This window comes from Anomaloglossus baeobatrachus, chromosome 1 (assembly GCF_048569485.1).
Source record: "Anomaloglossus baeobatrachus isolate aAnoBae1 chromosome 1, aAnoBae1.hap1, whole genome shotgun sequence".
Taxonomy (NCBI): Eukaryota; Metazoa; Chordata; class Amphibia; order Anura; family Aromobatidae; genus Anomaloglossus; species Anomaloglossus baeobatrachus.
In genome coordinates, this window is record NC_134353.1 from 355,702,747 (window position 1) to 355,717,819 (window position 15,073).

Below are 15,073 nucleotides of genomic sequence, written 5' to 3' on the forward strand. Positions count from 1 at the left end.
TGGTTTGACCACTGCAGGGGAGGCACATATGTATATATCTATATATATAAAGATATTTACTGTATATGTGGCGCCCTGGACTAGCCAGGTCGTCACAGGTACTACAACATGCACCCCCACCCTGAGATAGGCACATCAGCCAGACACAAAATCCTTGTTGCCTCCCTCCAGGGGCTGATGTCCACACCAGGTGGGGTGAAGCCAGGCGGTTGGCCCCACCCACTGAGGAGTTCACAGTCCTGGAGGCGGGAAAAGGAAGTCAGTTGAGATCAGAGAGAGTTCAGTTAGGGAATGGAAGGAGTGAAGTAGCAGTAGAGGAGCAAACTGACTGTGTCCGGGTACGTGGCCTGGGCACCCAGAGCAAGGTTGGCAGACGGTGGTGGCCATCTGTAGGAGAGGCAGATCAACGCGGAACCGTATGACCGGGGACAGGCGGTGGCCCGCCGGTACCAAACCGGGGAGCGAAGTGAAGCCAGCACAAACCGGCAGGGCCTGTGGACCCCGACCAGGGTTGGAGTCGCCATTAAATAGGTCAAATCAGTCAGTGACCGGAACCCCAGGGGTTTCCTAACAGCCAAGACCCGATTGAAGGCAATCGTCCAAGCAGCAAAAGGAAATACAGCTACCGCCACAGCTAGAGTTCCAAGGGCCAGAGCCTGTGGGCGAAAGGGCTCCTCCGGCACATATACACGCTGGGGAGCGGGTTACCGGTGGGAAGCCATCGGGACCGAACATACACAAAGGTGCATGGAAAGGCAGCCACCACCAACCGTCCGGGAGAAACCACAGCAGCCGGCTGCGGGACCCGTCCATCCAGCCGTTTGGTTTACCAGAGACTTTGCATCCATTTGTGGCTGAGTGAGTACTACCGTGCCATCCGGCACCGCGCTGCGCAGTCCAAGCGACCCTGCACCTTGCCAACCCTGCCTCCCCGTCATCTCACCGGGCCCCGGGACCACCAACCCCTACCCACGGAGGGGAAAACAACATCCCAGCTGCTCCCTGCCATCGCTCCATCTAGCCTATTACCATCTAGATTTGTTTTAGAATTGGCCAATTAAAGTCTAAGGGAATCACAAAACAGATGAAACACACATGCTTTGTACTTCAGTGTTCCATCTGTATTTCATTCATTTTTCACTGTTCCATAGCTGTGTCATTGAATAATGTAAGTTCAGTCTACCTACTTCAGCGAAAAAACAGATGAGAGAAGGCAATATAGATGACACCAGAGAGGAAAAACAGTTTGTTCTTCACATATATAAAAATAGACACAGATGTGTGAATATAGCGTTTGACTTTTGGCCCAGGAGAGGTACGTCTGATATAAAAAGTTTGCGTCCCATCAAAGTAAGAGATGCCTTGTGATGACAGATTTTATAACCATATTTTTGATAGCAGCAATGTGGTTCTGTGGTTCACATTTCGTATATTCAATGTGCGCATACAGAATTTTTTGTGCACAGAGTGAGCTGCTGCGCTTTATGTTATATATATATATATATATATATATATAAAACATATATTTAAATATATATATATATATATATATACTAGAGAGACAGGGAAAGAGACAGGGAAAAAAGACAGACAGGGAGACATACAGACAGAGACAGACGGACAGAGGCAGGCAGGGAAAGAGACAGACAGACGCAAAGAAACAGACAGGGAAAGAGAAAGAGAATGAAAGAAACTTTCTGTCTCTTTCCCTGTCTGCCTTTGTCTCTCTCTGTCTCTCTTTTCCTGTCTGTCTCTCTCCCTATCTGTCTCTTTCCCTGTCTCTCTGTCTATCTCTTTTCCGTCTGTCTTTGTCTGTCTCTTTCCCTGTCTGTCTGTCTCTTTCCCTGTCTGTCTGTCTCTTTGCCTGTCTGTCTCTTTCCCTGTCTGTCTGTGCCTGTCTGTGTCCTTCTGCCTCTGTCTGTGTCTTTCCCGGTCTGTCTCTATCTCTCTGTCTCTTTCCCTGTCTGTCTTTCTTGGTCTGTATCACACAAAAGCTTCTTATACTATGAATGTCCTTTGTTCCTAAAGCAAACAATCACAGCTCCTATTAATGACCTATAGCTCCCAGCTCCATTGTCTTTAATGGAGGCAGATTTCTTGGAGAGTAACTGTAAAGTTTGGGGTTAAATTTTCCCACCAAAACATAGTCCTTGACGTTCCCTGAGTCACATGAGGCATCCGTGCAAAATTTTGCAATTGTAAATGCTTTAGCGGACATACACACATACACACATGCACACACGCATGCACACACACATGCACATGTACACTCAGCTTTATATACTAGATATATGCATGTGTGACACCCCTGAACTAGTCAGGATGTCACAGGGTTCTGCACGTCTTTCTTGCCTGGTGCAGGACTCAACCCCTCATGGTTCTGGGATCCTAACTTTTGGTATTGCTCCATCAGCATGCAAATCCTAGTCACACCTCACACCACACGCTGTCAGGCACACCAGTGCGTGGTCTAACTGGAACAGGGCCACCCACCTAGGGGTCAGGCAAACTGGTGGGAGGGGCAGAGTCAGTGCAGTGGTAGCCCTCAGAGAGTTAGGTGCTAGGGGGAGTTGAAGCTCCCTGACAGACGTTGGCTAGGTCGCAGACGGTGGTCTGGGACCGAAGGAGTCAGAGATCCGGTCGCAGGGTATTGGAGAAAGGTGCCAGGCTTAGTTTTGGGGAATGGTTGGCACTGGAGTACCTAGTAACCGAACCGGTACCGAGCACGGCAGGGTACTGGACCCTGGATCAGGGAATAGCTTCACACAACCTGATAATTAACCTGTGGAGCATAGTATCTTTATGGACTTTCCCCAAGAGCTCAGAGATCGAAGGCATCAACACAACGAGGGGGTTGGGGCTTTCCAGCTTATGCGGCCCACTAAAATCCCAAGTGTCAGCCATCGAGAGCACAGCTTCCCTACTTAACAGTGGGGACCGGGACCCTGACAGCTTCAAGCATAGGGGTCACTCAAAACATCTAATATAAAGTGCATGGAGGTAAGGTACAGACCATCAGCAATACCAAAGGGAGCGGACTCCCGGACAAGCTCCCATGAAATGGCAGCGGCACCCAGAGACTTGGTTTACCTTTGTGTCAGAGTCTGCTTTGCTGCCGCATCATTACCAACACTGCCTGAGTGAATACGCAGTCCTCCCCTGCTTCCAATCTGCACCACGCTCACCTATCCCTCCATCATCCAGAGTCCCAAGCCTCCCCTACCCGTGGAGGGAATATCGTCTGGCTCCCCCACTCCATCTCCCCTGGGTACTCCCATTGGCGGCGACGGTACTCCCCTTACCGCGAATCATGGGTGGCGTCACAAACTCTTATCCCCTGTAAATACTCCCTTTGCATTTGAAGTGGCCTTGAGCCCCCGGATCCTGAGACCCTCGAGCCACAGCAGACCCCAGATCCGAGTGGTTTGACCGCTGCAGGGGAGGCACATATGTATATATCTATATATATAAAGAGATATACTGTATATGTGGCGCCCTGGACTAGCCAGGTCGTCACAGGTACTACAACATGCACCCCCACCCTGAGATAGGCACATCAGCCAGACACAAAATCCTTGTTGCCTCCCTCCAAGGGCTGATGTCCACACCAGGTGGGGTGGAGCCAGGCGGTTGGCCCCACCCACTGAGGAGTTCACAGTCCTGGAGGCGGGAAAAGGAAGTCAGTTGAGATCAGAGAGAGTTCAGTTAGGGAATGGAAGGAGTGAAGTAGCAGTAGAGGAGCAAACTGACTGTGTCCGGGTACGTGGCCTGGGCACCCAGAGCAAGGTTGGCAGACGGTGGTGGCCGTCTGTAGGAGAGGCAGATCAACGCGGAACCGTATGACCGGGGACGGGCGGTGGCCCGCCGGTACCAAACCGGGGAGCGAAGTGAAGCCAGCACAAACCGGCAGGGCCTGTGGACCCCGACCAGGGTTGGAGTCGCCATTAAATAGGTCAAATCAGTCAGTGACCGGAACCCCAGGGGTTTCCTAACAGCCAAGACCCGATTGAAGGCAATCGTCCAACCAGCAAAAGGAAATACAGCTACCGCCACAGCTAGAGTTCCAAGGGCCAGAGCCTGTGGGCGAAAGGGCTCCTCCGGCACATATACACGCTGGGGAGCGGGTTACCGGTGGGAAGCCATCGGGACCGAACATACACAAAGGTGCATGGAAAGGCAGCCACCACCAACCGTCCGGGAGAAACCACAGCAGCCGGCTGCGGGACCCGTCCATCCAGCCGTTTGGTTTACCAGAGACTTTGCATCCATTTGTGGCTGAGTGAGTACTACCGTGCCATCCGGCACCGCGCTGCGCAGTCCAAGCGACCCTGCACCTTGCCAACCCTGCCTCCCCGTCATCTCACCGGGCCCCGGGACCACCAACCCCTACCCACGGAGGGGAAAACAACATCCCAGCTGCTCCCTGCCATCGCTCCCGGGATCCCCGTCGCCAGCAGAGGTGGTGCCCAACCTTACCACAACCCGTGGGTGGCGTCACGGACCAAATCCCCAAACCAAACTACACCTTTCACTCACAGGCGAGGAGCGCCGCTCGAGTCCCCGGATCCAGCCCACCGCTCGAGCCACCGAGCAGCAGCAGCGCCGGACCCGAGCATGGTGAGCGCAGCGCCCCGCCGCCCGTGACAACTTGGCATCACGAACAGGATCTTACCGTTCTACCGGCTGGTAGAAGTGCGCCTTGTGTCCCGCCGGTGGTGTCCGGCCGAAAAATTTCAGAATCCGCCATCTTGGGCACGTAGAGTTTCCCGCTCGAGCGTCTTCTCGAGCAGTGGAGGCGCGAAAGCCGAAGCCGCGCCCCTGAAGAGGAGGTGCTGAGAAAAAACCAAGGGGGGACGGGTAAAGAATGGCGGCATGTAACTAGTGCTGCGGAGTGCAGGGACGCCAGGACTCTGCCGAAACACGTTCCTGGACGCCAACATGGAAGGATGTGTCGGAAGATCCAGGCCCAGGCTGATTCCCTGATGGAGAGGTGGATAGTCGAAGTGGAGGAACCAGCTGCGGCTGTGCAAGCACGCGAAGTGGAAGCAACCGTGGAGGAGCGGGTAAGCGACCCGCGCCCCTATGTCCCCCAGGGACCGGCCTCTGCGGCTGAGGGACCCGATCTGCCCCTGCCCTCTATATCGCCTCGCCCGCCGCCCGTACCGGTTGCCGCTGCTCCCCTGCTCGGTCCACTGCCACCAACACCGGCAGCGGAGTCCGTTCTACCAGCCTGCAAAGACCCGCCTGCAGAAGACGCGAGCAGTCAGCCCGTCATCGCTGCGACACCCGTACCAGCCCCACGTCGCGCCTGCGTCCAGAAAGTACCTCATCCCGACTTGGACATACCAGCGATCCCAGAGGAAGCCGCGCTCCAGATGACAACGGCCCCGGCAGTCTGCCCGGCCAAGATGGAGGTGGCTGTGGACCGGAAGCCAGCCCAGCAGGTAAAACTGGCCGCCCCCAGATCCAGGCCTCGGCTGAGGTGTTGCGGGGTTGCCGCTGCAAGGCAGCCGAGCAGGCCATAACACAGCGGGGTTCCCCAGTGCAGAAGGTGCCGGTCGTAGCCGGCACGGGGGAGCTCCGGCTGGGCCTGACCCCCGCACAGAGCAAGACGGAGCGGGCAGACACTCCATACTGGGAGCGGCAGCAGCGCCAGCTGGGCCGGGAGATCGCTGCCCGAAAAAGGTGTAAAGCGGATGTGCATGCCCGCATGTATGTGGAGAAAGATCACCTGCAGCGAGCTACCATCGGGGTCCAGAGCAGTGCACCATGTGAAGGTGGCACTGGAGCCCCACGGTTGGGAATGGACTTGAAGTAAGGCAGCGGTCCCTCCGTTGCACCGTTGTCCCCGTTGGGACCACCAGTACCGTTACCTGTTAAATGAAAGTAATCAACCAAAGTTTTTACCTGATTGGCACTGTGATTGATCCGGCCGTTGCCGGCAAGTAGTCCCCGTAGGGACCCTTTGTATCGTTGCATAAGAAACTGCTTATGGACATGCCTGAGAACTTGCAGGGCACCCACAAACTGATGGAAATGTAAATATGTTGGGCATGTTTCCGTTGCCGCCTCCGGAGAGGCTGATTTGGAGGATGGGCCTGGAGGAAAGAGATGGCCCAGGCCCGCCACTACCGCAACCGGTGGCGATCCTCCGGGGGTGAGGGGTCCCCCATGGACGTGGGGTCCCCTGAAGTGACAGTCGGGTGCGAAACACCGTACCCATTCCCGCTCGGGCAGCCTGGTTCTTGACTGAGGTCAAGGGGTGCTGCCCACTTCCTAGGTGCAGCATCAGGGCCAGGTTGTTTGGGTGGGAGAGCGGAAGCCGACTGTTATTAATAAAAATGGGTTTGTAATGTTAAAGTGCTGTGCCTCCCGTTAAGGGAAGATTTATAAATGTGCTTTTGTTGAATGTTTTCACATGTTTTATATTTTTTGCAGTTGAAAAATAAAACCGGTGATGGACGGGCAGCCCGCGGACGGTCAGCATTTAACCAAGGGGGAATGTGGCGCCCTGGACTAGCCAGGTCGTCACGGGTACAACAACATGCACCCCCACCCTGAGATAGGCACATCAGCCAGACACAAAATCCTTGTTGCCTCCCTCCAAGGGCTGATGTCCACACCAGGTGGGGTGGAGCCAGGCGGTTGGCCCCACCCACTGAGGAGTTCACAGTCCTGGAGGCGGGAAAAGGAAGTCAGTTGAGATCAGAGAGAGTTCAGTTAGGGAATGGAAGGAGTGAAGTAGCAGTAGAGGAGCAAACTGACTGTGTCCGGGTACGTGGCCCGGGCACCCAGTGCAAGGTTGGCAGACGATGGTGGCCGTCTGCAGGAGAGGCAGATCAACGGGGAACCGTAGAACCGGGGACGGGCGGTGGCCCGCCGGTACCGAACCGGGGAGCGAAGTGAAGCCAGCACAAACAGGCAGGGCCTGCGGACCCCGACCAGGGTTGGAGTCGCCGTTAAATAGGTCAAATCCATCAGTGACCGGAACCCCAGGGGTTTCCTAACAGCCAAGACCCGATTGAAGGCGACCGTCCAACCAGCAAAAGAAAATACAGCTACCGCCACAACTAGAGTTCCAAGTGCCAGAGCCTGCGGGCAAAAGGGCTCCTCCGGCACATATACACGCTGGGGAGCGGGTTACCGGTGGGAAGCCATCGGGACCGAACATACACAAAGGTGCAGGGAAAGGCAGCCACCACCAACCGTCCGGGAGAAACCACAGCAACCGGCTGCGGGACCCGTCCATCCAGCCGTTTGGTTTACCAGAGACTTTGCATCCATTAGTGGCTGAGTGAGTACTACCGTGCCATCCGGCACCGCGCTGCGCAGTCCAAGCGACCCTGCACCTTGCCAACCCTGCCTCCCCGTCATCTCACCGGGCCCGGGGACCACGAACCCCTACCCACGGATGGGAAAACAACATCCCAGCTGCTCCCTGCCATCACTCCCGGGATCCCAGTCACCAGCAGCGGTGGTGCCCAACCTCACCACAACCCGTGGGTGGCGTCACGGACCAAATCCCCAAACCAAACTACCCCTTTCACTCACGGGCGAGGAGCGCCGCTCGAGTACCCGGATCCGGCCCACCGCTCGAGCCACTGAGCAGCAGCAGCGCTGGACCCGAGCGTGGTGAGCGCAGCGCCCCGCCGCCCGCGACATATACAGTATATATACCGTTCAAATCAGAAACCTTAAATTTCACATTAGTTGTTGCTGAATGATTCAAGTTGAAAATCTTTACTGATATGATCTGTGCCATTGTTTGTACAAAAATGACTTCTCAATGGTCAATGACTAAATCATCAACCAATTGTAAAAAATTTAAATCAAAGCCGAATCACCCAGCAACTCATAAAGTATGCACTCCTGACAATGTCTAGGAATTCACCTGATGACATGTCGGATTGTGTCCTGGAAGATCTCCAAGACCTCGAAGAGGACATTTTTGACCTTCCAGACATCTATTATGGTACTTGGCATCACCACATGCAATGATACATAATGTTCTAAAGGCTCTTAATGAGATTTAGGTCCAGGGAAAGTGAAGGCTAGTCTTTGGCATCAATGCCTTTTTCAGTCATGAACTGCCTACACACTATGGTCATATGAGGCCAGGTCTTGTCCTGCACAAAGAGGAACCCAGGGCCCATAGGATAAGGTTTAAGAATAACTCTGAGGTTTTCATACCAATACTTAGCCCCTTCCCACAAATGTAAGTAACTGTACGGCCAGATTGCAAATAGTTTAGTAATCCGTCATACACTAATATCCAGGACATGGAATTTGCATAGGATCGGTGTTTCTGCCATCTGCAGTAGGAGCCTTCTGTGAAACACATACAGTATTTGCTCCTGCAAGTTAACTTTCAGGACAACGGCATGTGAGTAGATTTTCCAGGATGCCGTTGGCCAGCCATGGGAGCTGACTAGTGATGAGCGAGTATGCTTGTTACTACTCGGTACTCGCACGAGTATCACTGTACTCGGGCTACTCGGCGGGGACCGGGTAATCTCGCGATACTCGTGCTGTACTCGTGGTCTTCATCCCTGCATGTTGGCGCTCTTTTGAGAGCCAGCCCTCATGCAGGGATTGGCTGGCAGACCACTGCAATGCCACAGCCCTGTTAGTTGTGGAATTGCAGTGATTGGCCGGCCTGCACAGCGTGACCGAGCCTTTATACCGGCGGGCGCGCTGTGCTCTGCACACAGCCATCCAGACAGTGAGTGCAGGGAGAGTGTTGCTGCTTCAGGGAAAGGTTTGCAGCCCTTTACAGTTAGTTCCGGAGCAGGGCTGCAAACAGTGTGACCAGAAGTCCTTCTCAGGACTATTATAGTTGTATACAAGCAGGCAGGGTATAGCCAGGTCGGAGTACAGTAGCAGAGTCCTTCTCAGGACTATTGTTGCTGTATACAGGCAGGGTATAGCCAGGTCGGAATACAGGCTAGTGACCAGAAGAGTCCTTGTCAGGACTATTGTAGCAGTATACAGGCAGGCAGGCAGGGTATATAGCCATTCCTAGTGGTGACCGTATACCAGCCTTCATCATATCTGGGGCTGGTGTACACAGTCTAAAACAGTCCAGATAGTGTCAGACTTCTCAGTAATTGTCACTCCTAAAAACCTGTTAGGTTCTTAGTGCGTCCGTGCTTGCATTTAAAAACCGCACGTGTGTGCCTGTCGGTGGCAGCGTACAGGTGCACGTTTTGCACAAACTATTATATAACGCACAAGTCTAGTGAATAATACACGTCAGTCATCAGTGTCTGATAGTGTCAGACTTCTCAGTAATTGTCGCTCCTAAAAACCTGTTAGGTTCTTAGTGCGTCCGTGCTTGCATTTAAAAACCGCACGTGTGTGCCTGTCGGTGGCAGCGTACAGGTGCAAGTTTTGCACAAACTATTATATAACGCACAAGTCTAGTGAATAATACACGTCAGTCAGCAGTGTCTGATAGTGTCAGACTTCTCAGTAATTGTCGCTCCTAAAAACCTGTTAGGTTCTTAGTGCGTCCGTGCTTGCATTTAAAAACCGCACATTTGTGGCAGTCGGTGGCAGCGTCAGGCTGCATATTGTCCCTGGATAGAGACGTGCATGATGGCCTGTAAACCTGAAGTGCCCATTGTAAGGAAGTGGGTCTATTGTAGTATAGCCCTTAGGCAGGGCAGCCAAAAATTTGGAGGCTCACATTGTCCCTGGATAGAGATGTGCATGAGGGCCTCAAAACATTGTTCCCATTGCAAAGGAGCGGGTCTCCTGTCGTTGTAATGCCCATTCTGAAAGAATGGGCGAAAAAAATTACCACTGGGGGTATACCTGAAACAACGGCCTAACTATTGTAACGGTAATCATGATGGCGCATGAGGAGAAGGAGGAGCAGTCCAGCGATTAGCCAAAGTCCAGAAGTGTGTTACCATGGGTGAGTGGAGGTACATGGCAAATTCCCATTACAAACTTTAAATTCCGCTGTCATTTGCTGGTGGTGTGGTGAAGTCTGGCCCAATCCAACCCTTGTTCATCTTGATCAGAGTCAGCCTGTCAGCATTTTCAGTTGACAGGCGGGTGCGTTTACCTGTAATGATTCCACCTGCGGCACTAAAAACACGCTGTGACAAAACGCTAGCGGCAGGGCAGGCCAGGACTTCAAAGGCGTAGAGAGCCAATTCATGCCACGTGTCCAGCTTGGATACCCATTAATTGTAAGGCACAGAGGAATGTCGGAGTACAGTTGTTTGATCTGCAAGATACTCCTTGAGCATCTGGGCAAACTTAGGATTTCTTGTGGCACTACCCCGCACCTCAGGGGCTGTGGTATGTGAGGGGCTGAGAAAACTGTCCCACATCTTGAAGACTGTTCCCCTACCTCTGGCGGATTGGACTTGTGCCCCTCTCGGCTGTACGCCTTGGTTGTGCACTGATTCCTGACCTATGCCGCTAGCGTTTTGTGAGGGGAATGCTTTGCCTACTTCCGTGACTATGGCCTTCTGGCCATGAACTGCTGCATTTTGCCTGACCTCTCCGCCTCGGGAATAAGAGACATAAAGTTCTCCTTTTAGCGTGGGTCTAACAGTGTTACCAACCAGTAATGATTGTCGGCCAAGATGTTCTTAACGCGAGGGTCACGAGACAGGCAGCTTACCATAAAGTCAGCCATGTGTGCCAGACTCTTAACAGCCATCACTTCAGTATCCTGACCAACACGATGACTGAACATGCTGTCCTCCTCCTCCTCCTCCTCCTCCACCCTGTCCTCTGGCCAGCCACGCTTAACCGAGGATATGACTGCATGTCATATCCTCAATTTGGCCGGAGAGTTGCTCCATGTCTTCATCCTCCTCCTCATCATAGTCCTCCACTGCACGTTGTGATGAGACGAGGCTGGGCTGTGTGTTATCACCCACACCCACTACTGTTTCTTGCTCAAACTCATCGCGCTCCGCCTGCAATGCATCATGGTTGTTTTTTGAGCAGAGACCATTTTAGAAGGCAGAGAAGCGGTATGGTGACGCTAATAATGTCGTCATCGCCGCTCACCATCTTGGTGGAGTCCTCAAAGTTTTGGCGGATGGTACATAGGTCGGACATCCATCTCCACTCCTCAGGTGTTATGTGTGGAGTTTGACCCATTTCCCGACGGCTTAGGTGATGCAGGTACTCAACAACTGCCCTCTTCTGCTCACATATCCTGATTCCTGACCAACATGTGCAGAGTTGAATTCCAACGCGTGGGGACATCACACACCCGTCTGTGAGCCGGAAGATGCAAATGGCGCTGAAAGCCGGCAAGGCCGGCTGAAGCAGTAGGTGACTTTCGAAAATGTGCAGACAGGCGGCGAACTTTTACCAGCAGATCAGACAGCTCTGGGTATGACTTTAGAAACCGCTGAACCACGAGGTTGAGCACATGGGCCACGCATGGACCATGTGTCAGCTGGCCTCGCCTCAAAGCCGCCACCAGGTTCCGGCCATTGTCACACAAAACCTTTCCTGGCTTTAGGTTCAGAGGTGTGAGCCAGTGATCTGCATGCTGTTTCAGAGCTGTCCACACCTCTTCTGCATTGTGGGGTTTGTCACCTATGCAGATTAGCTTCAGCACAGCCTGTTGCCGCTTCGCCGAGGCAGTGCTGCAGTGCTTCTGTGTTGCCCTGGACAAGCCAGGGGCCACAGAGCACAACACTTACACACCCCACACTCCCTGCAGGCACATCATAGTCAAAACACAAAATCCTTGTTGCCTTCCCCAGGGGCTGTTGTCCACACCAGGGGGTGGAGCCAGGCGGTTGGTCTCCACCCACCAAGGAGTTCACAGTCCTGGAGGAGGGAAAACACAGGCAGTGAGAGTTAAGCTAAGGAAGTGGAAGGAGGAAAGTAGTAGAGAGGAGAAAAGTGACAGCAAAGAGCCTGAAGTTGGTCTGGGTGTGTGGCCCGGACAGGACAGCAAGGTTGGCAGGATGTGGTGACCGTCTGCAGTGGACGCCGATTGGAGTCTGCCGTAAGGACCGGTATACAAAGAGAAGCCAGCACCATTGGCAGGGGCCTTTCGGATCCCGGCAAGGCTTGGTGTCGCCGTGAATTTGCCAAATCCGTTAGTGAAGGGGACCTCCGGGTTTCCAAACAGCCAAGTCCCGATAGAAGGCAACCGTCCAACCGTGAAGGGGAGACACCGCCACCGCCAAGGGCAACCGTCTCCCAGGGCCAGCGCCTGTGGGCAAAAGGGGCTCCTCCGGCCCATATCTAGGTCGGGGAGCGGGTTACCGATGGGAAACCATCACTACCAAAACTGAACTTAGGTGCAGGGAGGGACAGTCATCACTAACCTGCAGGGAGGAACAACCGCAGCCGTCCGAGGGACCCATCCATCCAGCCACTTGTTTTACCGTGAACTGTGTCATCATCATTGGGCTGAGTGAGTACCTCCGTACCGTGCGGCACAGCGCTGCCCCTGCGACCCTGCACCTCATCAGGCCCCGCAACCCGCCTGTCATCCATCTCTACCCCATCACCGGGCCCCGGGACAACCAACCCCCCTACCCACGGAGGGGAGAAATAACAACAAAGCTGCTCCCTGTCACAGGCTCCCGGGATCCCCGTCCAGAGCAGCGGTGGTGTCAACACAATCACCACAACCGTGGGTGGCGTCACGGACAATATCCCCAAAACCCAAACCACCCCTTTTCACTCACGGGCGAGGAGCGCCGCTCGAGTCCCCGGGATCTGGCCATCGCTCAGACTGGGTCCCAGCTTCCACAATATTAACCCAGTGTGCCGTCAACGAGATGTAGCGGCCTTGCCCACAAGCACTTGTCCACGTGTCTGTGGTTAGGTGGACTTTGGCTGAAACAGCGTTGTTCAGGGCACGTGTGATGTTTTGTGACACGTGGTTATGCAATGCGGGGATGGCACACCGGGAGAAATAGTGGCGGCTGGGGACCGAGTAACGCGGGACAGCTGCCGCCATCAGGTCGCGGAATGCTTCTGTCTCCACCAGCCTAAAAGGCAACATTTCCAGCGCAAGCAGTCGCGAAATGTTAGCATTTAGAAGTGTGGCATGTGTGGCGTTGGCAGTGTATTTGCGCCTGCGTTTAAAGGTTTGCTGAATGGATAACTGAATGCTGCGCTGGGACAAGGACGTGCTTGATGATGGTGTTATTTCTGCGTGGGCAACTGCAGGTGCAGGGGCGGAGAAGGCTTGTTCGCGGGCAGCATGGACAGGGGATTGGCTCCCATGCACAACAAGCGAAGACGTAGCAGTGACATCAGCAAGCACTTCTCCTCGACTCTGTTGTACATCCCACAAAGTCGGGTGCTTGGCTGAAATGTGCCTGATCATGCTGGTGGTGGTCAGGCTGCTAGTTTTGGTACCCCTGCTGATGCTGGCATGGCAGGTGTTGCAAATGGCTTTTTTAGAATCATCTGGAGCCAACTTAAAAAACTGCCAGACTCGGGAAGACCTAACATTTGTACAGGCACCTTGTGTCGTGTTGTTGTTCCGGGGAACGGTTGCCTGACGTCTGCCTGGGGCCACCACCCTGTTTCTTACTGCCTGTTGGGATGCTACGCCTCCCTCCCCCTGTGCACTGCTGTCCTTGCTCTGCATATCCTCCTGCCAGGTTGGGTCAGTTACTGGATCATCCACCACGTCGTCTTCCTCTTCCGCACCCTGCTCCTCCTCCTGACTTCCTGACAATTGTGTCTCATCATCATCCACCCCTTGTTGAGACACGTTGCCAACTTCGTGAGAACGTGGCTTCTCAAATATTTGGGCATCTGTACATACAATCTCGTCATGGCCCACTTCAACAGGAGCTGGCGAGAGGCCAGAATGTGTGAATGGAAACGTGAACAGCTCTTCCGAGTGTCCAAGTGTGGAATCAGTAATGTCCATGGACGTGTACTCGGCCTGGTGGTAGGAAGGAGGATCAGGTTCTGAAATGTGCGGTGCAGTATCACGGCTACTGACACTTGACCGTGTGGAAGACAGAGTGTTTGTGGTGGTGCCAATCTGACTGGAAGCATTATCCGCTATCCAACTAACAACCTGTTGACACTGGTCTTGGTTCAAGAGCGGTGTACTGCTGCGGTCCCCAAGAAATTGGGACAGGACGTGCGAGCGAGTAGATGTGGCCCTTTGTTGTGGCAAAATTAGAGCTTGCACACGACCTCGGTCTCTGCCTGCACCACCATCACGTCCACTTCCTTGTTCGTTGCCAACGCCCTTGCGCATTTTGCAATGCTGTGCTGATGTGTATTCACTAGACTTGTGCGTTATATCCAAGTTTTTGCAAAACGCACACAAGTGCACCTTAACGCTGCCACCAACAGGCACACACGTGCGGTTTTTAAATGCAAGCACGGAGGCACTAAGAACCTAACAGGTCTCTATCCAGGGACAATGTGGAGCCTCCCACTTTTTGGCTGCCCTGACAAAGGGCTATACTACAATACACCCACTTCCTGACAATGGACACTTCAGGTTTACAGGCCCTCATGCACGTCTCTATCCAGGGACAACGTGGAGCCTCCCAATTTTTGGCTGACCTGCCAAAGGGCTATACTACAATACACCCACTTCCTGACAATGGACACTTCAGGTTTACAGGCCCTCATGCACGTCTCTCTCCAGGGACAACGTGGAGCCTCCCAATTTTTGGCTGCCCTGCCAAAGGGCTATACTACAATAGACCCACTTCCTTACAATGGGCACTTCAGGTTTACAGGCCCTCATGCACGTCTCTATCCAGGGACAACGTGGAGCCTCCCAATTTTTGGCTGCCCTGCCAAAGGGCTATACTACAATAGACCCACTTCCTTACAATGGGCGCTTCAGGTTTACAGGCCCTCATGCACGTCTCTATCCAGGGACAATGTGGAGCCTCCCAATTTTTGTCTGCCCTGCCAAAGGGCTATACTACAATAGACCCACTTCCTTACAATGGGCACTTCAGGTTTACAGGCCCTCATGCACGTCTCTATCCAGGGACAACGTGGAGCATCCCAATTTTTGGCTGCCCTGTCTAAGGGCTATACTACAATAGACCCACTTCCTGACAATGGACACTTCAGGTTTACAGGC